This window comes from Chrysemys picta, unplaced genomic scaffold (genome assembly GCF_011386835.1).
Source record: "Chrysemys picta bellii isolate R12L10 unplaced genomic scaffold, ASM1138683v2 scaf114, whole genome shotgun sequence".
NCBI classification, from domain to species: Eukaryota; Metazoa; Chordata; order Testudines; family Emydidae; genus Chrysemys; species Chrysemys picta.
Window position 1 is genome coordinate 1 of NW_027052821.1, and position 26924 is coordinate 26924.

At 49.7% G+C, this 26924-nt stretch overlaps 1 long non-coding RNA gene and 1 pseudogene across 1 annotated transcript; one reads left to right on the plus strand and one right to left on the minus strand.

Moving 5' to 3' along the window:
• Positions 1 to 4991: 4991 nt before the first annotated feature.
• Positions 4992 to 5852, plus strand: LOC135978094 (uncharacterized). The gene is made up of 2 exons (XR_010595518.1): positions 4992 to 5387; positions 5439 to 5852. It is a non-coding gene; the product is annotated as an uncharacterized LOC135978094 (long non-coding RNA).
• The window catches only part of LOC135978093 (class I histocompatibility antigen, F10 alpha chain-like), a 46317-nt pseudogene continuing 24678 nt past the window's right edge, over positions 5286 to 26924 (minus strand).

The following is a 26924-nucleotide window of genomic DNA, read 5'->3' on the forward strand; positions in this document are numbered from 1 at the left end:
TGTGTGTGGGGGGATATCAATGGAGATTGCACTACCCTGTGTTCTCCCCTGGGTGCAGTGGGCTCTGTGTTGGGGAAAGGGCCAGACTGCTGGGGGAGGGGGGGCTCTGTCCCTACCAGGCACTGCTGCCAGGGGTACCAGATGTCCTAATGTTATAGGGACAGTCCTGATAGTTGGGGCTTTGTCTAATATTGGCACCTGTTACCCCCCCCTCCCACCGCCCTGATCCGATCCGATTTTTCACACTTCCTGGCTGGCCGCCAGCTGCTGCTGGGAAGCTGCTGGGAGCCTTAGAGGCTGTTGGTGCTTCCCTGGGGTCCGAGCAGAGACTGTTGCTGCTGCCTATAAATCTGCAGTTGGATTTATCACCCTATCCCCGTGTGAGTCACTCGGGCAGCACTGAGCCCAGTCAGCCACATTCCTAACAGCTGCACAGAAGATCTCGTGGTCACAGGTCACGAAGGGCCCCTACAAAGTACATGTACCAACAAGACACTAATTTTACATTTGCTATATCAGGTCACGTGCCTGGAGAAATTCAGGTGTATTATCAGCATGGGCACCAATGACCCTGAGAATAGTGTTTTAACCAGTTACAGTATATTTACCTCTTGGTTAATATAATTACTGTGTTGAATTGTGTGTGGTATTTCTTGGGAGCCTCCAAATATCTGGCAGATAAGTGGGGGTTACACTGGTGTTAGAGTTTCCCTCCTAAGCTGCCCTGATGATCCTGCCAGGAAGGGGCACAGGGGATGGAGGCACCGCCAAATAAATTCATACGGGAAGAAAATAAGGAAGTTAAACCCCACTGAGCTGAGGGCAGGATCCAGAAGAACCCAGGACTGTCCATCAAAACCTATAAGGAGATCACCTCCTTTAGAGCTAACCAGGTGGATGGGGGGCACTGTGATGCTGTGGAATGTGGGAGACACTTTATCATATTGTTGATACCAGTATGATACAATTGCGATGAATTGTGCTAGATATGCCAGGTGAGGTATTTGTGAAAATGTTATGATTTGCCAAGTATGATAATCTTATTTATATGTTTGTATCACCTTTGTAGTGCGAGTTATAGATACGTAGGGTATATCTGTGTTTCCAGACTTGTGCTGTGTTTCTGAGTGACACCGACACACAGACTGGCATCAGCACTGCCTGGCCTGTTCAATGGCCCATCAAGGGTCATCAGCTGTACAATGAACCCATTGAAAGGCCAGGGACTACGCCTTATGACTCAGCAGGACTTGTAGGGCCATGTCTATAGACAGGGGACTCTAAGGCTTTGTCTACACTCCCCAGCTTTTAGCAACACAACCCCGCCGCTAAAACTTTGGCAGTGTGAACTTTTTTTGTTGGCACTTTTGCCGTCAAAAAATTTCCACCCCCTACGAGTAGGGTTCATGTTGTTGACAGGACCGGGCTCCTGCTGACAACGTGGCATTCATACTGCTGACTGGCAAAATGTTCGTCTTTTATAAAGGTTTTTTTTAAGCACCGGTGAACACCAAAACTTTTGTCGCTCACTTGGCAGTGTAGACAAGCCCTAAGGCTTTTCCATGCCCATGTGCTGTTAGTTTGTAGTTGGGACACAGGAAGTACAAGCCACCTGGAAAACGAATATAAAGGGCAGCTGCATCATCTCCATTTTGTCATTCCTGCTCCTTATCTCTGGAGTGACTTTTCTACAAGCCGAAGCTCTGAACAAAGGATTGAATGACCCATCCGAGCTGTGGATGTGATCCAGAGGGACTTTCAAGCCAGTGAATTCCCCAGTACTGTTAAGAACTTGATATATGGACCTTGAAGTTGCTGTATGTATCTGAGTGCTTTATCATTTAACACTCTTGTCTTTCTTTTTTCCTTATAATAAACCTATCATTTTAGACACTAAAGAATTGCCTGGCAGCGTGGTATTTTGGGTAAGATCCAACTTAATATTGACCTGGCACTGTGGATGACCCTTTGGGGTTACCAAAATATTTTGTATAACGAGCAGAGTTTTTAAATAACTTTCACTGTACTGGACCTAGGGGCTGATTGGGAGCCAGAAAACTGAAACACAATGTGATTTCTTTTTTCAGCTTCTCGATAACCAGCATGGGGGATGAGAAGCAGAGTTTATGACAGGTTGGTGAGTTTAACCTCAGTGTTAACCACCAGTTTTGCTCTCCCTTTTGCAGCCTGCCCTAACCTTGGCAACTGCAATACAATAATCCCTAGCACTTCTAGAGCATTGTTGGCTCCATTTTATTGATGGGGATAAAGGCACAAAGAGAGGAAAATGACTGATTTTCTGTGGAAGCAGCAGAAATGGGAACAGAATCCAGGAATCCTGGCTCCCGGCCCCCTGTTCTAATCAATAACAATTCTTTCCTAAAACTTTGTGGGTTACGCTGGCAAAACCCAGCAAATGATCCCCCTGCACTGGGTAAAGTCACTGAAGGAGTGGGGAACAGGTGGGGTAAAGTTGGGGTGAGGGGTGCCGTGTTTGTAGAACAGCCTCTAGTCCCAACCTGGCTCTGGGAGGACAGGCTTGTTTCTCTGCAGCTATAGCCAGCAGGGGGAGTGCCTAGCATTGTTTTTGTGCAGATCCTACACAAGCATTGGCTCATCTTGCACCTCCAAAGCACCGACTCCGGGACCACTCTCCTTTTCAGTTGGGGCAAGTGGAACCGAATCTGTTCCACTGAGCGGGGTGAGGAAGGGGAATTGGGGCAGCCCCACAGGGACCACACACACACCCAGGGGATGCTACAGGAGGGAAGGGGTTATTCTGCTTAGCCAGAGTAAAGGTACAAACTCCCCTCCTGTACTGGATACCCAGGTCACAGACAGCAGCAGAAGGAATGGGAACCCACAGCTGCATCTATATCTCACATAGGTTGGTCTACATTGTTTATGGCTCAGGTCTAGATGAAATGACTGTAAAGACTCTCAGTAGTTATCAATGATTCACTCTCACGCTGGGATAACATTGCTAGTGGGGTCCTACAAGAGTCGGTCCTGGCTCTGACAGTTTTCACCGTTTTCAGTCATGATTTAGATGCTCTAGTGGAGAGTGTACTTAGAAATGCTGCAGGCCCGAACAAGCTGGGAAGGGCGGCCAGCAGTTGTGAGGACAGGATTAGAATTCAAAACAATCTTGACGAATTGGAGAATTGGTCTGAAACCATCTTTGTTGAATTTATCTTGATTAGTGCAAATATTTCAGCCAGGAGGACAAAATGAAATACATTAAACAGCCTAGGTACCAATATTACAGAACAGGAGCTGGGGTTCCAGTGGACCACAAACTGAGTATGTGTAAACAATGTGAGGCTATTGTGAAAAAGGCAAATATCATTCTGCAGTGTATTAACAAAGGTGTCGTATGCAAGACAGGAGGTTAAAAAAGTGGACATCTTTATTCTTGAGAAATGAAGACTGTGAGGGGACCTGATAAGTTTTCCTATAAGTTAAGGGCTGTTAGGGAGAGGACTGAGATCAACTCCTCTCCAGCTGCACTGAAAATAGAAGAAGGGGGAAATCAGCATGCTTTGCAGTGATGGAGATTTAGGTGAGACCAGGGATGGGAAAACTACGGCCTGCGGGACCGTCCTGCCTGGCCTCCGAGCTCCCAGCCAGGGAGGCTGCCCCTGGCCCCTCCCCTGCTCTTCCCCACAGCCATGCCGCCGCCCAGGCAGCGCTCGGGGGGCCGGGGCTGCGCAGTCCAGCAGAGCAGCGCGCCTAGCTCCATCCAGGCTGCTGCCCTGAGTGGCATGGTAAGGATGCAGGGCTGTGAGCTTCTGCGGGGCAGTGTGTCTAGTTCCGGCGGGGCTGCAAGCTCCTGCTGCTCTGAGCGGCATGGTAAGGGGGCCAGGGCGTTGGATAAGGGGCAGGAGGTCCCAGGGGGCAGTCACGGGACAGAGAGCAGGGGGCGGTTGGATGGGGTGGAGGTTCTGGGGGGGGCGGTCAGGGGACGGGGGTGTTGGATAGGCGTGGAGTCTCGGGGGTCTGTCCGGGGGCAGGGGTGTGGATAAGGGGCAGGGCGGCCAGGGAGGGTTGGGTAGGGGGTGGGGTTCCGGGGGGGTGGTTAGGGGCAGGGAGGGTCTCTGGAGGGGGCAGTCAGGGGACAAGGAGCCGGGGGCGGGGGGTTTCGGGGATTCTGAGGGGGGCAGTCAGGGGGCGGGAAGTGGGAGGGGGGCAGCCAGGCTGATTGGGGAGGCACAGCCCTCCCTACCCTGCCCTCCATACAATTTTGCAACCTCGATGTGGCCCTCGGGACAAAAAGGTTGCCCACCCCTGGGTTAGACATTAAGAAAAACTTTCTATGAGGATAGCTAATCTGTGGAACAGGTTGCCGCAGACCCCCAGGCAAATGCGCTCTCAGCTTCCACAACCCATGGGAGGAACCGCTCTTTAATGTATTGACCATACTTGCTGCTTGGGGGTTAAGCCGTAGGCTCCTCCACCTCCCAGTACCACACCTCTGAGGCTTCAGCATGCCTTCCTCGCTGTGACCGCGCCGCAGTGAGTCTACTTGGACTGGACCCCTGGAGAAGGCTTCACACCCAAAAGAAGCAATGCAGCCCCCCCGTCTCTGGACTGCATCGACTCCCAGCTGGTGCAAAACAGAAGGGCTTCTTGTACGTCTGAACCTAACACAGGAAGTTCTCAGGGGCCTTGAGCAAGAAATTCTCAGCACCATCCTGCTGGGCTTGCCCCACCCAGGTGGGCTCAGGCGGCTCCTTGTTCCCAGCCCAGAAGTGACTCCTCCTTCCTGTGGTCCCTCCTATATCCCCTCCAAGGCCCCGCCGCCAACCTCTGTCTTCTTTCCCAGGCAAACAGATCTCCAGGTGACTCTCTCTCTTCAGCTCTCTGTTCTCTCTGCTGCCCATAACTGGCTGGCTCCAAGTTGGGATGGGCCTTCAGGTCATCAGTTGCTAAGTTACCAAGTGTCCAGGCCATGGTCTGGGGTCCAGGCTGCTAGATTGGGTCACACCTGGTCCTCTGCAACAATAGACACCCCTCCTCCCACCTTGGTTAGACATGCAGCACATGGGGGAAACTGAGGCACACACAGTATACATACGCAACATTAGGAAAATATCCCACTTAGTCACATAGGTTACCTAGAGAGGATGTGGAATCCCCATCATTGGAGGTTTTTAAGAACAGGCTGGACAAACATCTGTCAGGGTGTGACAGATTTATGTTACCAAGCTGCCAGAGACCTTAGGTGATCAGTCTAAGGCAGCGGGATTTTTAGGGGTGGAGATGAAGAGAGCACACCAAGTAACTAAGTTTAAAGTTTTATTAAGAAAATAACAGCGGAGAGTGCTGCGTGTTTCCCACGTCACTCTGAGGAAGGAAGGAACGCACAACCCAAGTCTGGGTGTAATGTAAGAAGAAGGCGGGGGGAAGGGTGGACGGGAGTTCTTCCCTGGGCACAGGTCGTCCGGGGTCCGCTGTAAATCTCCAACTTGCTTCCGCTCTCGGGAGGGTTTTTACCCTAGGTGTTCCTGAGGGCTTTTGCTCTCTGCCCCAGTCTGAACCGGTTTTCGGTGGCTTCCTCAGCTTCCCCAAAACACTCCAGCTTCAGGGGATGGGAGACGGCTGTTCTCCCATTCGCTGACCTTCACAGTCTCCCTCGTTTTCGCAGCCCCTGCAGTTTCTGTTCTGTGAGTCTCCTTTCTTATGGCAGGGCAGGAGTGGAAGCTCGGCCCCCCTCTTTCTTGGCAGGTAGCAGAGAATCTGTTGTGTGCAGTGACCTTGGGCTGGAGTCAACCTCTTATCCAGGCCTAGCTGGAGTGTCAAGTTAACCCGTTCCCTTGTCTCTCTCTCCCTCCTTTGGCCTCCTGAAACCTGCAAAGGAACCTTCCATTCCCCACTCACTCACACCTTTAACCCTTCCCAGAATACTACACCAGTGTTAGCAACATACAATACTGATCTGCCTTCCCAGGGGACTTGAGGGAGAGGGCCATTGGGGTGTGACAAGGGATGGTCTTGGTTTACTTGGTCTTGCCAGTGACCTCTTGAGGTCCCTTCTAGCCCAGCATTTCTATGGCTCTACAAATGGTGAACAGGCCATTAGAGGCACTTATAAACTAAATGCAGACACTTATTCCTGTCCAGCAGACTTCCTCCGCTGATGATAGCAACAGTGCTACCAGCTGTGAGTAGACCAGGCCATTTACCATGTTACAATCATGAAATTCTACAGAAAAAAAATAGGTCCCCCACCATATACACACAAGCAGTTACTGCTCACGTATCTAGCATACCGTACAGAGTGTGCAAACAGCACTGCGCAGCGTAGAGCATTGAGTGCACACACTAAATACTAGCAAATACTAAACTCTTACTAAAAGAGTTTTTATCCATTAACATTTTGGAAATTATTTTGTGCAAATAAAACATTATTACAGAAAACTATTACATCTAAAAGGTAAAACGTGGTTCAGTGAGCAGATAAATGAGGCCAGAAATCCCACATGGGACACTCCAAGTGCCAGAGAAAAGCTGGGAGAGGTTGATTGGTTCTTGTAGGGAGACAGAGCAGAGCTCATCCATCTTCCTCTCTGGGGTCCCCTCAGGTTGTGGCACAGACTCCAACAGGCTCTGTTAAGCTGCAGAAGTTAAACACAGGCAACGTCTATTAAAGGGAACCTGCCATAACAGATGGTCACCCTAGTGGCTCCATGTTTAGTGGACAAAATCTCTAACCCCGCCGACAAAGCTTTTAGCTCCAGTGTCAGAGATCTGTGTTCCTGGAGCCTCAGGTGCTGGGCTCTGTCCCTCCTGCAGGTTCACTGGAGACTGTTCTCTGAAGCAGCTGGATTTATCATTACAAATCTCACCCAATGCTCTATCAGCAGCCACAGAGAAACCCCTCTCACTAGAGTCTTTCACACCTAAATTCATCGCAGAGAAAACAAGGGGGATTTGGCTGCAAACCTGTGTGAATAAAAGGGAAATAAGAGATCCAGAACTCCCCTGTTCTGCTCCGTGGGGCTGGTTTGCTAGAGGGGACGGGCCAGTGAGACTCAGGGTCCAATGATTTGGACTAGGTGTCTCTCTCCAGAGGCCTCAGTGAGAGCAGTGAACCCCCAGGCTAGAGCCCCCCTCACTTACCCTTGGCAGATCTGTCAGAGCCACTAGATCCTTGGTCACTTGCTGTGCAGAGGAGGAGGAGAAGAGAGAGTATATTAGCATCTCTCACAAGGCAGGGCTTCAGCGTAGTTAATAGATATGGGGGACTCTTATCCAAAGGGAACAGTCATCACCTTACTCTTCCCTAGCAGTGAGGTGGTTGGTGCACAGATCAGTCTACAATGCAGTTGCCCTGGATTTCCACTATTCACATGCAAAAAACGTTACCATTGTACGAGGTCAGCACTGACTTGTGCTTTTCATGTCTCTTCAGAATGGAAGCACTGAACACTCAACAGTTAAAGGCTAGCAAACTAAGAAATGCTGGGCTATGGATACTCAGGCCAAACAACCTCAACTCTGCCCCCTTCGGTCTGTGCCCAAATGGGTCCTTCAAGCAGACCACAGACTTCACCCTCACACCCTGCCAATCGACAGCAATTCCCGCCTTAAGCAATGGCGCTGCACAGAACAGTGTGGATGGTATGAAAAGGAACGCGGATTTGGGGCGGTGCTGGGCACACAGACAAGGGTGAGTTTGGTTTGGCCTGGTGCTGGTCTATTCCCTGTTCCTATTCCCAGACCCACTGGGGCAGAGTTCGAGTTGCGTGGGAAGCATCATTCTACCTCGGCATATCCTGGTTTGCCAACCTTTGACTTCTGGGAATTCAACACTCTCAGGACACAGGGAGCCCAGGGCAGGGCTGAGCACCTGCAACCTTAACTCCACGTTAACAAAGTTCTTGCATGTGAATTTCCGTTGTTCTGGAGTAACGAGGAGGAGCTAGGGAGGCACGACTCAGGGCCAACTGTAGGAGGAAGGGGGGTGCTCCGAGGAGGTTGTGTTGGCACTTCTCAACCCCCCTCAGGTACCCGCTGGAGACACCCCTGAGAGGGTAAAGAGAGAGCTGGACGGCTACACCCTAGCAGGGCCCGGCAGATCTACGCATTTTATACTGACTCTTGGTGCCAGGCATTAGATGGCCTCTGAGACAGTCCATCATTTATGTAAATATTTCCCATAGTTTTAGTTCCTAAAGCTAATTGCAGGAGACAACTGAGGAGGGGATTTGAACTCGTGGTCCTCGAGGTGACAGCTTGGTGCCGATCTGACGTCAATGGAAAGACGCCCATTGGCTTCAACAAGCTTTGGATCAGGCCCAGACTTCACAAGCACCAAACCAACTTTCAGGTAAGTCAAAAGAAGTGTAACATTAAAAGCAGGTCAGACACCTTCAGGGTCACACTCAGCCACACACAGCACAGCTCTAGGGGGATAATAATTCTGCCCAACACCACCGTATACATTCCTGACCATCGCCTTCTCTGCACTAGAAAAATTGGGACCCATACCCGCAAGCAACGCAATTCCACCAGTGATAGCAAAGGTGGAGCAATTGAGGAGATGGGGTTCAGGTGTTTTAACCACTGCATCATCTAGACTTCGCCTGAGCAAGGTTACAGAACATGTGTCTACAGCCACTCTACACTACTGAAGACGACCTCTGCTGGGAAAATAACAAAGCAGGGCAGATTATCCAACAAGTTCTTGGAATGTATTGGAGACATTTTTTCTTTCAGAAGGTGGAGAAAGCTACTAGGGGAGAGGCTGTTCTAGATTTAACTTTGACAAATAGGGAGGAACTGGTTGAGAATTTGAAAGTGGAAGGCAGCTTGGGTGAAAGTGATCATGAAATGACAGAATTCATGATTCTAAAGAATGGTAGGAGGGAAAACAACACAATGAAATAATGGATTTCAAGAAGACAGACTTTAGCAAACTCAGGGAGTTGCTAGGTAAGATCCCATGGGAAGCAAGTCTAAGGGGAAAAACAGTTCAGAAGAGTTGGAAAGTTCTCAAAGAGACATTATCAAGCGCACAGGTGCAAACTATCCCACTGCACAGGAAAGCAATGAAGGATGGCAAGAGACCACACCGGCTTAAACCAGGAGATCTTCAATGATTAAAGGATTGGGCCAAAAGAAATATGATGAGGTTCAACAAGGACAAGTGCAGAGTCCTGCACTTAGGACGGAAGAATCCCATGCACTGCTACAGACTAGGGACCGAATGGCTGGGCAGCAGTTCTGCAGAAAAGGACCTAGGGGTTACAGTGGACGAAAAGCTGAATATGAGTCAACAGTGTGCTATATGAGTCAACAGTGTGCCCTTGTTTCCAAGAAGGCTAATGGCATCTTGGGTTGTATCAGTAGGGGCATTTCCCGCAGATCGAGGGACGTGATAATTCCCTTCTATTCGGCACTGGTGAGGCCACATTTAGAGTACTGTGTCCAGTTTTGGGCCCCACACTACAAGAAGGATGTGGATAAATTGGAAAGAGTCCAGCGGAGGGCAACAAAAATGATTAGGGGGCTGGAGCACATGACTTATAAGGAGAGGCTGAGGGAACTGGGATTGTTTAGCCTGCAGAAGAGAAGAATGAGGGGGGATTTGATAGCTGCTTTCAACTACCTGAAAGGGGGTTCCAAAGAGGATGGACCTACACGGTTCTCAGTGGTAGAAGATGACAGAACAAGGAGTAATGGTCTCAAGTTGCAGAGGGGGAGGTTTAGGTTGGATATTAGGAACAACTTTTTCACTAGGAGGGTGGTGAAGAACTGGAATGGGTTACCTAGGGAGGTGGTGGAATCTCCTTCCTTAGAGGTTTTTAAGGTCAGGCTTGACAAAGCCCTGGCTGGGATGATTTAGTTGGGGTTGGTCCTGCTTTGAGCAGGGGGTGGGACTAGATGACCTCCTGAGGTCCCTTCCAACCCTGAGATTCTATGATTCTATGTGAAAATGGGGAAAGGGCTAAATGACTTTTTTGTTTCAATTTTCACCATAAGGTTTTATAGCGATTGGACGTCGAGCATAGTGAACACCAGTGAAATTGAGGTAGAATCTGAGGCTAACGTAGGGAAAGAACAAGTTAAAAATGATTTAGACAAGTTAGATATCTTCAAGTCACCAAGGCCTGATGAAAGGCATCCTAGAATACTCAAGGAACTGACAGAGCAGATATCTGAACCAATATCTTTGAAAAGTCATGGAAGATGGCAGAGTGGACTGGAAGAGGGGAAACATAGTGCCAATCTATAAAAAGGGGATTAGGCACAACCGGAAGAATTACAGACTAGTCAGTTTAACTTCAGTACCCAGAAAGATAATGGGGCAAATAATGAAGCAATCAATTTGCAAACACCTAGAAGATAATAAGGTGATAGTAACAGTCAGCCTGGATTTGTCAAGAACAAATTGTGTAAAACCAACCTGATAGCTTTCTTTGATAGGGTAACAAGCCTTGTGTATGGGAGGAAATGGTAGATGTGGTATAACTTGACTTTAGTAAGGCTTTTGATAATGTCTCATAGGACCTTCTCATTAACAAACTAGGGAAATATAGCCTTCTTGGAAACAAGGGCACACTGTTGACTCATATTCTACTATATGCTACTATAAAGTGGGTGCAGAACTGGTTGGAAAACTGTTCCCAGAGAATAGTTATCAATAGTTCACAGTCATGTTGGAAGGGCATGACAAGTGGGGTCCCTCAGGCCTGGTCTACACTAGGAGGTTATGTTGTATTTAGCAGCGTTAATTCGAATTAACCCTGCACCCGTCCACACAACGAAGCTATTTATTTCGACATAGAGGTCTCTTTAAATCGATTTCTGTACTCCTCCCCAACGGGGGGAGTAGCGCTAAATTCGACATGGCCATGTCGAATTAGGGTAGGTGTGTATGTAATTCAACGCTAATAGCTCTGGGAGCTATCCCACAGTGCACCACTCTGTTGACGCTCTGGACAGCAGTCCGAGCTCGGATGCTCTGACCAGCCACACAGGAAAAGCCCCAGGAAAATCTGAATTCCTTTTCCTGTCTGGCCAGTTTGAATCTCATTTCCTGTTTGGACATCGTGGCGAGCTCAGCAGCACTGGCAACGATGCAGAGCTCTCCAGCAGAGGTGACCATGCAATCGCAGAATAGAAAGAAGGCCCCAGCATGGACTGATCGGGAAGTCTTGGATCTGATCGCTGTGTGGGGCGATGAGTCCGTGCTTTCGGAGCTGCGATCAAAAAAACGGAATGCCAAGATCTACGAGAAGATCTCCAAAGCCATGACAGAGAGAGGATACAGCCGGGATGCAACACAGTGCCATGTGAAAATTAAGGAGCTGAGACCAGGGTACCAGAAGACCAAAGAGTCAAATGGACGCTCTGGATCCCAGCCCCACACATGCCGTTTCTACGAGGCACTGCATTCCATTCTAGGTGTGGCCGCCACCACTACCACACCACTGTCCGTGGACTCTGACGCTGGGGTATTGTCGACGGCCGCTTCCTCGGAGATGTTCGCGGACGGGGAAGATGAGGAAGGAGATGTGGAGGACGAGGCAGTCGACAGCGCTTTCAACGCTGATTTCCCCAACAGCCAGGGGAAATCACCCTCACGGAGATCCCCTACCAACTCTCCCAAGGTGGTAACCCAGACCGTGAATCAGGGGAAACATCAGTAGGTAAGTGTTTTAAACATTTATTTTGAACAGAATAGGAATGGTATCTTAACAATGGGTTTTTCATGATTAGTTTGCCCTAGGCGCTTTAGTTTCTAGTCCTTGCCAGTGCAGCTACTGGAAAATTCTGTCAATATGTCCGGGGATAGAGCAGAAATCCTCCTGGGACATCTCCACGAAGGTCTCCTGGAGGTATTGTGAAAGCCTTTGCATCAGGTTCCTGGGGAGAGCGGCCTTATTGCGTCCTCCATGGTAGGAAACTTTTCCGTGCCAGGCTAGCAGCAAGTACTCCGGGATCATTGCCTCGCAAAGCATGGTGGCATACGGCCCTGGTGCTTGCTGGCATTCACGCAGCATGCGGTCTTTCTCTGTCTCCGAAATCGTCATCAGAGTGATATCACTCATGGTGACCTGCTTTGAATTAGGGGAATGTTAGTATTGGGACTGATTGTCTGTTCCTTTACATAACTGTAACCGGCGGTTTACAGCCATGCGGTGGAGGCGTGATGGGGCAGCATGGAGGGATCTTTCCCAGGGACAGCCGCGAGGGGGTTGGGACAGGGGCAGAGTTCATGCTGGCCGGATTGCCGGCAGCAGGAACTGGCCAATGCTAGGAGCATTGCTTGGAACGTGAAAGGAGGGCACTGCTATAAATTAAGCTTTAAGCAGCCAAAAGTCTACGGCTTACCATGTCCGCCTGCTAGCCGAATTCCGTTGTCTGGCCCCGCTTGTGTGATCTGTACAGCAAGACCCCAGGCACTCAATGGGAAGGCCGAAAATTCGACCTTGTACTGAGTGCGCATGTGATAGGTGCTGTGCATGGTCTTGTTCACAGAGAAAGACTATATTCATTGTTCGCAAAATTGTATCTTTCTGAGGAATTCACTCACTTTCTCCCATCCCACAGCTGCGAGTGTCTCCCGACCTACCCCGGCATCCCCCTCCCAGAGGCTGGCGCAGATCAGGCGACGAAAGAGAAGGACACGGGACGAGATGTTCTCAGAACTTATGGGCTGCTCCCAAGCCGAGGCGGCACAGCAGACCCAATGGAGGGAGAACATGTTGCAATACCAGCGATCACACAGCGAATGGGAGGACAGGTGGCGGCAGGAAGACCAGCAGGCAACTCAAACGCTGCTTGGACTAATGAGGGAGCAAACGCTCCGGCACCTTGTAGATGTTCTGCAGGACCGGAGGCAGGAGGACAGAGCCCCGCTGCATTCTCTCTCTAACCACCCTCCCCCGCCACAAAGTCCCATCCCCCGCTCACCCAAAGTTCCAAGAAGGAGGGGCGGCAGGGGCTGTGAAAACAGTCACTCCACCCCTGCAGACTGCTCAAGTAACAGAAGGCTCTCATTCCCAAAGATTTTATAAGTCCTTTCCTTCGCTCCAAGCACCTCACCCAAGCCCCTGTCCCAGTTTCATCCCCTAACTGTGTAGTTCTTAATAAAAAATACGTTTCTGTTAATTACTGTTTCCATCATGTTCTTTTAGAGGAGAGTATCAGAGGGGTAGCTGTGTTAGTCTGAATCTGTAAAAAGCAACAGAGGGTCCTGTGGCACCTTTAAGTCAGTATGGAGATAACTCCAAGATAAGACTTGGAGTCTTCAGGACCAGACTCCAAAGAGAAACTGCTGAGCTCCAGTTCATTTGCAAATTTGACACCATCAGAGCAGGATGAAACAAAGACTGTGAATGGCTATCCAACTACAGAAGCAGTTTCTCCTCCCTTGGTGTTCACACCTCAACTGCTAGCATAGCACCTCACCCTCCCTGATGGAACTAACCTCGTTATCTCCATAGTGATTTATACCTGCCTCTGGAGATTTCCATTACTTGCATCTGAAGAAGTGAGGTTCTTACCCACGAAAGCTTATGCTCCCAATACTTCTGTTAGTCTTAAAGGTGCCACAGGACCCTCTGTTGCTTTTTAGAGGAGAGTGTGTTTGAAGGGAGGGAAGGGAGTTGGTAATTGGAGAGGACAGTCACCTTTACCAGGGTACAGACACGGGGGCAGGTTCAGCGGAAGGTCACACACACATTGCAGTCACTAGGCACCCTGGTCAGGCTGGGAGGTGGTTTTCATGTTCTGTGTGGGGGGGCTATGAGTGTGTGGCGGGGGAGGGTGGTTACAGATCTTATGCAGCGGTCCTTAGCCTGGATGACAGAGCCACGCAGCAGGGGATCTGTAACTCCCCCCGCCCCCCGCCACAAAGTCACATAGCCCCCACACACAGAGTCCCGAAAAGGAGGGGTGGCAGGCTCCGTTGAAACAACCAGTCCACCACTGCGGACCGCTCTAGGAGCAGGAGCCTGTCATTCCTCGAGTTTAGAAGCGTCCTTTCCATCACTACACCCACTCCCCACCAGTCTGCGTCCCAGTTTCAACACTTTACCACGAAATCCTTAATAAAGAAAACAGTGTTAACGAACAAAGTTTAATTTATTTTATTTTTAAAGGTGTGTTGGAAGGGGCAAGACGGGGTGAACAAGGTATGTAACTGGAGAGGATAGTCAACATTAAGTGGGTAAAGAAACGGGGGCAGGTGCAGCTTCTGTTTAAACAAACTTAATAGTCACAGGTTACCCTGCTCACTCTGGAACCTAGCTTTCAAAGCTTCCCGGATGCACAGCGCGTCCCGCTGGGCTCTTCTAATCGCCCGGCTGTCTGGCTGGGCATAATCAGCAGCCAGGCGATTTGCCTCAACCTCCCACCCCGCCATAAACGTCTCCCCCTTGCTCTCACAGAGATTGTGGAGCACACAGCAAGCTGCAATAACAATGGGGATATTGGTTTTGCTGAGATCAGAGTGAGTCAGTAAGCTTCTCCATCTCCCCCCTTCAGACATCTAAAAGCACACTCCACCACCATTCTGCACTTGCTCAGCCGGTAGTTGAAGAGTTCTTTTTCACTGTCCAGGGCACCTGTATAGGGCTTCATGAGCCAGGGCATTAGCGGGTAGGCTGGGTCCCCGAGGGTCACTATAGGCATCTCCACATCCCCAACAGTTATTTTGTGGTCTGGGAAGTAAATACCTTCCTGCAGCCATCTAAACAGACCAGAGTTCCTGAAAACGCGAGCATCATGAACCTTGCCCGGCCATCCGACATTGATGTTGGTAAAACGTCCCCTATGGTCCACCAGTACTTGCAGCACCATTGAAAAGTAGCCCTTTCGGTAATGTACTGGCTGGCCTGGTGGTCCGGTCCCAGGATAGGGATGTGAGTTCCATCTATAGCCCCACCGCAGTTTGGGAATCCCATCGCAGCGAAGCCATCTATGATCACCTGCACGTTTCCCAGGGTCACTACCTTTGAGAGCAGTAGCTCAACGATTGCGTTGGCTACTTGCATCACAGCAACCCCCACGGTAGATTTGCCCACTCCAAAGTGATTCGCGACTGACCGGTAGCTGTCTGGCGTTGCAAGCTTCCAGAGGGTTTTGGCCACTCGCTTCTGGACAGTCAGGGCTGCTCGCATCCGGGTGTCCTTGCGCTTCAGGGCAGGGGACAGCAACTCACAAAGTTCCAGGAAAGTTCCCTTACGCATCCGAAAGTTTCGCAGCCACTGTGATTCATCCCAGACCTGCAGCACTATGTGGTCCCACCAGTTCGTGCTTGTTTCCCGGGCCCAGAATCGCCGTTCCACACCATCAACATGACCCATTGCCACCATGATGTCCACGGCGCGGGGTCCCGTGCTTTGCGAGAGGTCTGTGCCCCTCTCAGACTTAATGTCCTCACCGCGCTGCCGTAGCCTCCTCGCCCGATTTCTCAGCATCTGCCTCTGAAAAAGGTGGATGATAAGGTGCGAGTTGTTGACAACGGCCATAACTGCAGCGATGATCGCAGCGGGCTCCATGCTCGCAGTGCTGTGGCGTCCGTGCTGTCAATCACCAGAAAAGTGCGTGAACTGATCGCCCGCCGGCGCTTTCAGGGAGGGAGGGAGGGCGGGAGTGAGGGTTGAATGACGACAGTTACCCAAAACCACCCTTGACGCATTTTTTGCCCCAGCAGGCATTGGGGGCTCGACCCAGAATTCCAATGGGCAGCGGGGACTGCGGGATAGCTGCCCACAGTGCACCGCTTCCAATGTCGACGCTTGCCCCGTTAGTGTGGACTCACAAAGTCGAATTACTGTCCTTAGTGTGGATACACACATTTGACTTTGTAATATCAGTTCCACAAATTCGCTTTAAGTAAAATCGAACTACTCTCGTAGTGTAGACATACCCTCAGGGATCAGGTCTGGTTCTGTTCAATGGCTTCATCAAGGGTTTAGATAATGGCATAGAGAGTACACTTATTAAGATTGTGGCGATACTAAGCAGGAAGGGGTTGCAAATGCTTTGGAGGACAGGATTAAAATTCAAAATGATCTGGACAAACTGGAGAAACAATCTGAAGTAAACAGGATGAAATTCAATATGGACAAATGTAAATTACCCCACTTAGGAAGAAACCATCAATTGCACACATCAAAATTGGGAAATGACGCCTAGGAAGAAGTACCACAGAAAGGAATCTGGGGTCACAGTGGATCACAAGCTAAATATGAGTCAACCATGTAACACGGTTGCAAAAAAAGGCAACATCATTCTGGGATGATTAGCCCGAGTGTTGTAAGCAAGACACAAGGAGTAATTCTTCCTCTCTACTCTGTGCTGATTAGGCCTGAACTGGAGTATTGTGCCCAGGAAGGATGTGGACAAATTGGAGAAAGTCCACGGGAGAGCAACACGAATGATTAAAGATCTAGAAAACATGACCTATGAGGAAAGATCGAAAGAATTCGGTTTGTTTAGTCACAGAAGAGAAGACAGAGAGGGGACATGATAACAGTTTTCAAGTACATAAAAGGTTGTTACAAGGAGGAGGGGAAGAATTGTATTCATCAACTTCTGAGGACAGGACAAGAAGCAATGGGCTTAAATTGCAACAAGGGAGGTTCAGGTTGGACATTAGGGAAAAAAATCTTGTCAGGGTGGTTAAGCACTGGAATAAATTGCCTAGAGAGGTGGAGGAATCTCTCTCATTGGAGGTTTTAAGAGCAGGTTAGTCAGGGATGGTCTATATCAGAGGTCTTAAAACCTGCGGCCTGTGGGGCTAGTTCCTGCAGCCTGCAAAGCTCCCCGTGGCCCACTCCCCACCCCCTCCAGGCCAGGGGTGGGCAAACTATAGCTCCCGTGGCACCGCAAGACCTGCGCTGCTCCCTGAAGCGGCCGGCACCACGTCCCTGTGGCGGCGGGGAGTGGGGTGGGGGCAGAGGGCTCTGTGCGTTGCCCTCCCTTCCAGGCACCGCCCCTCCGCAGCGCCCATTGGCCGGGAACGGGGAATGGCCAATGGGAGCTTCGGGGGAGGTATCTGGAGGAGCAGCAAGGCCAGTGCACGGAGCCCTGTGGCCCCTTCCCCAGGGGCCGCAGGCATGTGGTTTCGGCTGCTTCCCGGAGTGGCGCTGGGCCAGGGCAGGCAGGCAGGGAGCCTGTCCTGGCCCCGGAGCTGCTCTAGGTAAGCAGCGCTGGGCCGGAGCCCGCACCCCAAACTCCTCCTGCACCCCAACTCCCTGCCCTGAGCCCTGGCCACACCCCGCACTCCTCCTGCACCCCCTGGGAGCAGGGAGGGGGTGGAGTTAGGGTGGGGACTTCAAGGAAAGGGGTTGGAATGGCCGCAGGGAAGGGGTGGGAAAGGCAGGGAAGGGGCGGGGCCTAATAGAAGGGGCAGAGTTGGGGCAGGGCTGGGGGCAGCAGGGGAGGGGTGTCAGTGATGCGGCCCTCGGGCCAATGCACTAGTCCTCATGTGGCCCTCGTGCTCATTTGAGTTTGGGATCCCTGGTCTAGATAATATCTAGTCCTGCCTTGAGTGCAGGGAACTGGACTAGATGTCCTCTCGAGGTCCCTTCCAGTTCTAGGATTCTATGGTACTAGAGCAATAGATGGAGATTTCCCGAAAAGCCTCATTGTAGACAAGGCCTATGAGCAGGAGTGATGATCTCCTGTCAGTGGCTCCAGGCTAAAATCCACAAGCAAATACTGATGGCTGTTCAGAGATGGTCACTTGAAAAGAGGCGATGGGTCTCTTGTCACTTACCCTGAGCTACAGCGTAGCCGTCTCCCGTCCTCCCTGCAGAGAGAAGGCAAATTTCAGTGAATGCCGCTCCCGAGATAGGAACCGACTCCGATCTGTATCCACAGCTCAGAAACAGGACCCCTGGCACCAGTAATGGACTCAAGGTCCCAGGCGCTCACGATCGGCAGGAGAGAAAGACACGAGACAGTTTCCAAAGATCTCAGTCCACTGGCTGCTGGGCTCGCTGGAAAACCGAGCCTCATATAAACTGTAACCCGCACCAAGGTTCTGGGTCTGGCCCTCCAGCAGCTCCCATGGGGGTCATTAGCTCAGTCCCGCAGTGGGACAGTCACACAGTACTGACACTGGCTCCTGTATTGCTGTTGGCCTTAGGTGGGTGTGCAGGGCCCGACAAGTCCAGGGAATGCCCCCAACCCAGCCACTTTACCTGGGCATTGCTTTTTCCAGAAGAATACTCCGATTATAACACCAATCAGGACAGCTGCAGTGATAACTCCAGCCACAATGGGAATCAGACTATTATTTGGTTCTGAAATGGAATGGAGAGAATGAGCAATGGGGAAAAATCCCCCACTAAAACCCCCCTTTCATCCCAGTGCAGGGATCAGTCAGTCAGCTCCCCAGATAAGGGCTGAATCCTGCAACCATCCACCCCTTCCAATGCAGCCACCATGTACCTACCAGGCATTATACCCCACCACAGAAAGTCCTGGACACTAGACCCAGCCTCTACCACTTCAATTCATAATAAATATTTAGCACTTAAAATAGAAGACTTTTATAACATTAATCAATCTTCATAAACCTAATTATGGGAGAGAATGAATGTCAGTATCGTCCCTAAACGGGAAAGGGGGAGACTTGCTGAAGATCACACAGAGGCAGTGAAAGAGCCAGGAATAGACCCCAGGAATCCTGACTTCCAGCCCCTCCTCCCCTAACCCACCTGCCCCCACTCCCCTTCCAGGAGTCCTGGCTCCCAGCCCCTAACTCCCCCTTGACCACCCTGACTTTCATGACTAATGGAACACAGTCCCATTGTGTGATTCTGGTGACAAACTGGAAACTGACCTCAAAGCTCTGGATTTCCCTGCCATGAATATAGTTAGATACAATGCGTGTTTTTTGAGGGGGCAGGAAGTGAAGAGGGGACGATAGAGATATTTTAATACTGTTCTTGATTTATATGAACCTGTTAAACCCCAAGTTCTGTATACACTTTAAGTTTCATTAATCAGCTTCTCCTGTTGTCTGAAAGATCCACATAATAATACAGCAAAAAGAAAAATATTTCTAAGAGAATAAGGAAATGTGGTTTATGACACAAAAATTGGCAGGGGACGTAGTAGCAGGATTACGATGTGAAATCTGTTGACTAGATTTCCAGTGCAGGCTGCCCTTTTAGAAATTGTTTGCACTTCCAAATGCTGCATTTTTCCACATCCCAATTAACCAAGCAAAAAGATGGGTAATAAATTCTCTCTCGACTTCCTTGTGCTAGGGGCATAGGAGACTCTCCCCCGATGCAGGGCTCTAATCTGCCTCCTCGCTCCATTCCAAGGCCAGACCCTCTCTTTCAGCATCACTGCGCACAGAAACAAGCTGCTCCCAACATTAAACCTCTACCTCTGGCCACATGGGCCCATAAAGTCCTGTTTCTGAGAACCTGCTGAATCCTAGGACTAGAAGGGACCTCGAGAGCTTATCTAGTCCCGTCCCCTGCACTCATGGCAGGACCACGAGTGCATGAAGTTGAGAACGGGCTGGAAGCTGAAGCAAGACCAACTCTGTCTGGAAATAAGGGGCAGATTTCAGCTTCTCCTGGGATGTGATAAATTCTCCATCCCTTGGAGACTACATCTGGAATGGAAATCTCTTTCTGAAGGATCAGCGCTAGTTTGCCCACAGATGACCAGACTGTGATTCCCCCCTGCCCTGGACTAGGCAGGAGCTCAGATCAGATGATTAGAATGGTCCCTTCAGGCCTTAATGTCTCGTTGTTAATCTTCTCCCTTCAGAGACACTGTATTGCTGAGATGTATCCAACAGCCCCAGAGGCAGCAAACTGGAGAGCAAGACATGAGCCCCAGGCACTGTGGGTCCCAACTCTAGCACAAGAACTTGACTGCAGGGGGACAGAGCCAAAGAGGACAGGGCCTCACAGACCCTGAGAAAGTCCAGCTTCAGCCTATAAATCCGAATGAGAATTTTTCAGGGGTTGAGTTTAATGGATTCCCCCTCTCCCACTAGGAAAACAGGCAAACACACAAACTCCTTACCCCAGGAGACAGAGAGTGGCTCTAACAGGCTTTCATGCTCCACGTGACATGAATAATGGGCTTTGATCTTGGGATCAATCTACATTGTCACCCAGGTCTGGTAGGTCCCATCCCCATTGGGTAGGATGCCTTCAGAGTAGGTCTCCTGCTGTCTGCTCTCCCCATTTTTCAGCCAGGTCACGGTGATGTCGCGGGGGTAGAATCCACTGACCTTACAGGAGAGGGTGGTGAGGCCGTCACGAGATGACCTGTCGCTCACTCTAGCTGTTGGGCACACTGGGAAAAAGAAGAAACTCAAGTTAGGTGTTTTCAAGCTCTAATCCAGGCAGCATTTTCTAGAGCTTTGCAGCATGAAATTCTGAGACCTGAGCAGTGGGGGAGGATGAGAGTCCATGAGACAGAATCCCTCTGATGAGAGAGAACCACCATGTTAGAGGATTTCTGTGCCGAATTCACAGCATCAGCAACGGTGAATCCTGAATCCAGGTCCCTGACCTGGCCTCTGCTCCAAACCACAGAGACACAAATACCTTGACAGGTTTCACTAAACTCCAGATACAGGTGTCAATCACATGCTAGGTTTGTACCCATCTCCTCTCAGTCCCTGGATTTCAAAGAGTGAAGAATCTTGCCCTGGCCAGGGAGCAAAAACTGGATTGAATAAACTGACCAATTAGAGATGGAAAGGGCCCATTAAACAAAAAGTGACACACAGTGCTAAATTGCCCCTCAAACGAGCTAATTTGAATTGGCTAATTTCTTGTAGGTTGTTACCAAATCTATTTACCCCAATATTATGGATTTCAAAAGGAATTATGCTAATGTTGAAAAATCAGTTTCCCAGCCCCCTGGCACTGAAATACACATTACAATGCTGTGTATGGATTTTTCTTGTTGGCATTTGTAAAGATGGCAAAGGACAAGATAATGTTCTGCTGAGGTTTGTGAGGGAAATAAGCAACTAGTATAATTGTTGCAAAAAACTGGGTAGAAATTTCAAGTAACCTTGAACAGCAAGTGCAAACTGTTTGGGAAGGGAAAGATCAGGGTGTGTAATGATGCTAACTAATCTGGGAAATGTGTGTATATGGTAACAGACAAGGTACATAAACGGGTAATAGTGAGTTAACATTTTGAAGCAGACTGTCCTCCTGAGTTGGAGTGTTAAAGCATTTAACCTCTTCCCTTCTATGTTTGTGATTAATCTTTAACTAAAAAGCTTTGGTAATAAATTTGAGTGTGATTATCTGGTGTCTTATTGATAAAAGAATCAAAAAGTAAGTATGAAAGTGTTGCAGCAAAGGTAGGTCTTGAGGGGGAAAACTTTAAGGACAAGGGGAGCCTTCTTCCAGGTTAGTATGGGGAGGGCAATTCCACATGTAGGGAATGGCATGGAAGGAAGCACATAAATGACTGTAGGAGAAGTTTGGCAACAAGGACAAAGCTACCATCATTGATGGAACACGGGCTGGGGGCAACACAAGAAATATGATGGTACAGACAGTGAATGGGGAAGAATTACATGGTGAATGAAGCTGGTGTCCATAGAAGTGGCACTTCCATAATTAAGCAAAGTGCTCTAACATGCACAAGCACAGGCAGATTGCCTTGATAACAGCTGTGTCACATCAGAGGAAGAGGTAGAATTTGTGATGTGAAGTTGCGCTCATTTGGTCAAGTGGCTCTGGAGATGCAGCTTCTCTACAGTGAACTGCTTTTAACATTTTCAATTTCTTATCCTTTTTTCCAGCAGAACTGATGGGGAAGGGGTTGTTTCCCCACCTATCCCTGGTGCAAGGTTCGCTGAATATCCCCCTACCCACCTGCTCCAGTTTGGAACTGGGGAATGGAGATGTAGCCAGTAGTGTCCCCCTAGGTGGGGCTTGTCCCCCGCCTTACCTTTCCTCTGTAGAGTCTCCTTCCCGTACTCTAGAGCACTCCTTAGCCAGGAAATACAATTCCCCTCCACGTAGCGTTTCCACTGCTGGTTGTCATTTACTTCAGCCTCCCATCTCCTCTTGGTGATCTGAGCCCCAATATCTGCTGCTACCCAAGTCATGGTCTCCTTATCGAAGGTAAGAAAGTCTCGTCCGTCATATGAATCCTGGTAAAACCCCTGAATGCTGTTGTCTTCCCGGAGATCACAGCCGTATATCGTCTGGATGATGTGAAACCCTGAAACACAGCTGAGGGTCAGAAGCAGTCTCTCTCTGAAAATCTCACCAAGAGCCCACTGCAGGTAGCCCAGTGGTTCTTCTTCTTGCTACTGGGCCCTCCCTCCCCTGAGAAATGCGGCTCCCACTTATGCTGTTGGGTCCTACACCCTCCCAGCTCCTTTCAGGAGGGAACCCAAACCCACAGGGGGCACCCTCTCCATCTGTTGGGTCTTGTACACTAAAGAGCCCCCACTGCAGAGAGCTCACAACCTTCAAGGAAAACCTCACTGCTGCTTGTTCTTGTATGTTCCCTGCAGGAGGAGCAGGGTGGCACAATCCCAAAGGGAGTACTCCAGATATTGCAGGGATCTATCCCCTCCAACTCTCTTCTGCTCTCTGAGGATCCCCACAGTTCTCGTAGTCAGGGTCAATCTGGAGAAGAGAGGGAGTTCAGGGTGTCTGTACCCAACTCTCTTCTGCTCTGGTTGTATTACTTTTGCAGGGTCCTCAGGATCACTTGGTCCCCCACCTCCATCATTGACAGTACCCCCATTCCCCTGTGAGGAGGGGGTACAGGTCTGTCCCCCACACTAACCTCTGCTCTGGTTTAATGACCTCACAGAATGCCCAGGGTCACTCTGTTTCCCTGCCCCATCTTCTCCGTGCCCCCACCTCAGTCTAGGAATGGCAAAGAACCAACTTCATATGCTTGGCCTCTTTTTCACATGGCCACTGTCTCAAGGTGATTCCCTGTGAGGATCAGGCCACTGACGGCCCTTAGTTCAGCTAGCCACCATTTTCCTACAGCCAGGCTAATCTTCACAACAACGGCCCCCATCTCGCACACAACCAAGAGCAGACTCAGTTAATGGAGCCACCCCTGGGCTGATAGGAGGCAGGGAGGGAGACTGGGGGGAGGGAAGGGGGATGGGGACAGGAAGGAGAATTTAGGGGAGCAGGAGAGAGGCTGTGGTGAACAGAGAACAGTGTGGGGATCACGAGGAAGACTGAAACGTGGGGAAAGGATCAGACCCCTAGCTTGGCAAACTGGGTAGAATGTTGGGGCACAAAAATAACTCTCACAGGGTCCCAAATATTTTCACCCCTCCCTCACCCTGCATTAGATACATCGAGGTAAATGCCAAGATTTTCAGCAATGACTAGTGATTTTGGGTGCCTAACTGAGACCCTTTAAAGGGGCCTGATCAGAAAGTGGGAGCACCCAGCCTCTGAACATCAGACACCCAAAAATCACTAATCACTTGTGGAAAACATTAAAAGTAACAACAGCTACAGAAAGGTTAGTAACCATTTTTTCTTCTTCAACTGTTTGCACATGTCCCTTCCATGTTCGGGGACTCCCAAACAATACCGTAAGAGGTGGGCTCGGAGTTCATGGACACATGGATTACAACACTGCCCAGCCAAACCCAGTGTCATCTCTCACTTGGTGGGTAATGGCGTAGTTGGAAGAAAAAGTATGTATTGAGGCCCAGGTCGCTGCTCTGCAAATGTCCTGGATCAGGCCTGGGCCATGAACGCCACTGAGCAAGCTTGTGCTCTCACAGAATGGGCCGCAAGGAAGGCAGGTGGTGGGACACCTGCCTGCTCGTAGCACATGTGAATGCACAATGTAATCCACAATGAAATTCTCTGAGCCAAAAGGGGTAGGGTTTTCATCCTATCAGAGCAGTGTGGATTTATGGATCAGCTTAGGACACCTACCTAACATCCAGAGGGTGGAGATGTCATTCCTCCCTATTCTTGTGCGAGTTGAGGAAGGGAATGGGCAGGAAAATACCCTGATTACTATGAAACTCCAAGATTACCTTTGGGAGGAACACGGGGTGGGGGCAACGTTGTACCTTGTCGCAGTAGCGTAGCCGGGTTGGGGGGGAGCAGGGGGAGCGGCCACTCCCCCACTGAGCAGAAGCTGTGCCTTTTTTGTGCTCGACGCCTTTTGCTCCTGCTCTACTTACTTAGTGGATCATTTTTTTTTTGCTCCCAGCGCCTTTTTTTCTCCCGACACTTTTTGCTCCCGGTGCCTTTTTTTAGCTCCACTCCCCGTGTTCTTAACCTGGCTACGCCACTGCCTTGTCGTTAAAGAACACTGTATATGGAGGTTTTGACATAAGAGCTCTAATCTCCGAGCCCCTCCTGACTGAGGTAATTGCTACCAGAAAGGCGACCTTCTAGGAAAGGTCCAACAGAGGGCACAATGCTAGAGGCTCAAAGGGAGGCCCCGTGAGCCCTGACATGACCAGGTTTAAGTCCCTCAGGGGGATGTTGTCAAGGCTGATTCCCCACTCTGGCATTTCGAGTGCAGAAGGTGGGAGCGTGCAAGGACTCGAAAAATTAATACTGGCCACTCCAGCCTGGTAATGCTGCCACCACCCAAGTGAAAATCTGCCTTTTGCCAATCCAGAAGAACTCTCTTGGGAAGATTTTCTGGGGCCCCTCGGCTTTTCCACCCCTTCTTTGGGAAAGCCAAGAAAGGAAACAAAAGAAAAGGAGAACCCAGCGGTTGTATTGGCTGATTAATATATGCACAACCTCTTTACCTCATAAGACACAAAAATCCAGTCATGTTCTTACAAAAAGGAAATGTTATTTAAAAAAAAAGAAAGAAAACACCCTTGGAAAACTTAGGTTATTGCTAGATCTTAAAAGAGCAACTGCAAGGATTAATCACCAAGAGTAGCTTTCTTGGGATCCAGTTTAAAGGTTACAACAAAACAAAACCACGTGGGATTAGCACACAGGAATCCACAAGCCATAAAAAGAGATCGGCCTAATCGTGTCTACCTGAACATTTCTTGTTCTACTTCTGTCATAAATATAAAGGGAGGGGGAAGAGGGTCTGATGCAGTGCTATAAAATCCTCTTACCAGTAAAGGGTTAAGAAATTCAGGTAGCCAGACTGACACCTGACCTGGCTGGCATCTGACCAATAAGGGGACAAGATACTTTCAAATCTTGGAGGGGGGAAAACTTTGTGTGTGGCTCTTTGTCTGAGTCAGAGTGATCTTGGGAGACAAGCAGTCCCTGCAGAAAATCAATCTCCTCAACCAGTCATCTTCTCACCAAACCTCACTTTTCTAAAGTAAGTTTAGTCAGCATTGAGAGTAGGTTTCTGTTTGTTTTGCTTGGTGAGCTTTCCCTGTGTTAGAGGGAAGGGTTATTCCTGTTTTTTCTGTAACTTTAAGGTTTTGTCCAGAGGGGGAATCCCTCTGAGTTTGGAAATTGAGTACCCTGTAAAATAGTTACCATCCTGATTTTACAGAGATGATTTTACCTTCTTTGTTTTAATAAAATCCTTCTTTTAAGAACCTGACTGTTTTCTATGGTTTTAAAACCCCGGGAGTGGGTTTTTAGATCACGGTGTAACCAATTGGTTAGGAGATTATTCTCAAGCTTCCCAGGAAAGGGGGTGTACAGACTTGAGAGGGTATTTTGGGGGGGAAGGGGAACTTCAAGTGGTTCCTTTCCCGGATTCCTGTTTAAAACACTTGATGGTGGCCGTGAGAGAAGCATTTCTCAGGGTGCAGGGAATTTTGTACCTTGGGGGTTTTAACCTAAGCTGGTAGAAAAAGCTTAGGAGCTCTTCATGCGGGTCCCACGTCTTTACCCTAGAGTTTAGAGTGGGGAGGGAACCCTGACAACTTCCATATCGGTGGTTCCAAATGAGTAGTTTCTAGGTATGATCCTGATGATTTTTCATACCTGGCCCAGAGCTTTTTACGGCATAAGTACTGCCCTGTCCCTCTGCAGCCAAGAGAACAAAAGACCCACACACCCAGCACTTTTCCCCACTTTGAGAGGGTACAGCTTCCTTACTGGTTCCCCTGGTCAGGTGCCAACTCATTTTAAGCTTACCTCTTAACTCTTTACAGGTAAGGCAGTTAGGGTACAGCTGCTAAGGAGGATTCTATAGCTACTGAATGGTTGGGGTGCTACCCCCACTCATTTATCACAGATGGGTTCCCAGATTTGTGGGTACAGCCTTTCAAAGCCCTCGAGGAAGGGAATGGACATTTCATGTGAAAAACCTGACTGACCACCCAGCAGGGGTAGAATGCGGAGATCGCTCCTAGGTGTACCTTAACGGATGAAATCGCTAGACCTGGCTGTTCCCAGACGGTTCTGGAGTATCTGCTTCATCTGAAAGATGACTCAGTGGGTGAGGAGGCAGGGGTGCCAGAACAGGGGGACCAAGGGGCCATGGCCCTGCCACTTTAGCAGCAGGTGAGAGCGGGGGGAGGGGAAGGGGAGGCGTGGGCAGAGCCTGAGAAGAAGTGAAGTGGGGGGGACGGGAATTGGGGAAGAGGCGGAGTCACAGTTTCAGCACCGGTAGCCCCCCCACACTCATAGGGAGATTCTGGCACCCCGGTGAGAGGCCTTGCAGGGTAGACCAAATGGAGAAACGCTTCCACTTGGCAAGGTAAGTAACTCTGGTAATTGGATTCCTACTGCCTAGCAAAACCTAGCAGACCTGCTCCGAACAGGCCAGTTCTGCAGGTTTAAACATGGACCCGTCAGGCAGATGGAGCATTTGGCCGCGAACTTGCGAGACCAGGTCCAGAAGGGGAGGGAGCGGCATTGGAGTTGCTACTGACAGGTCTAGAAATAAGCCAAACTAGTGCTGATGTGGCCAGGTTGAGGCTATGAGAATAACCTTCGCTCTTGATCTTCAGCAAGATCTTGTGCACAAAAGGAATTGGGGGGGAGGGGAAAGGCGCAGAACAGGTG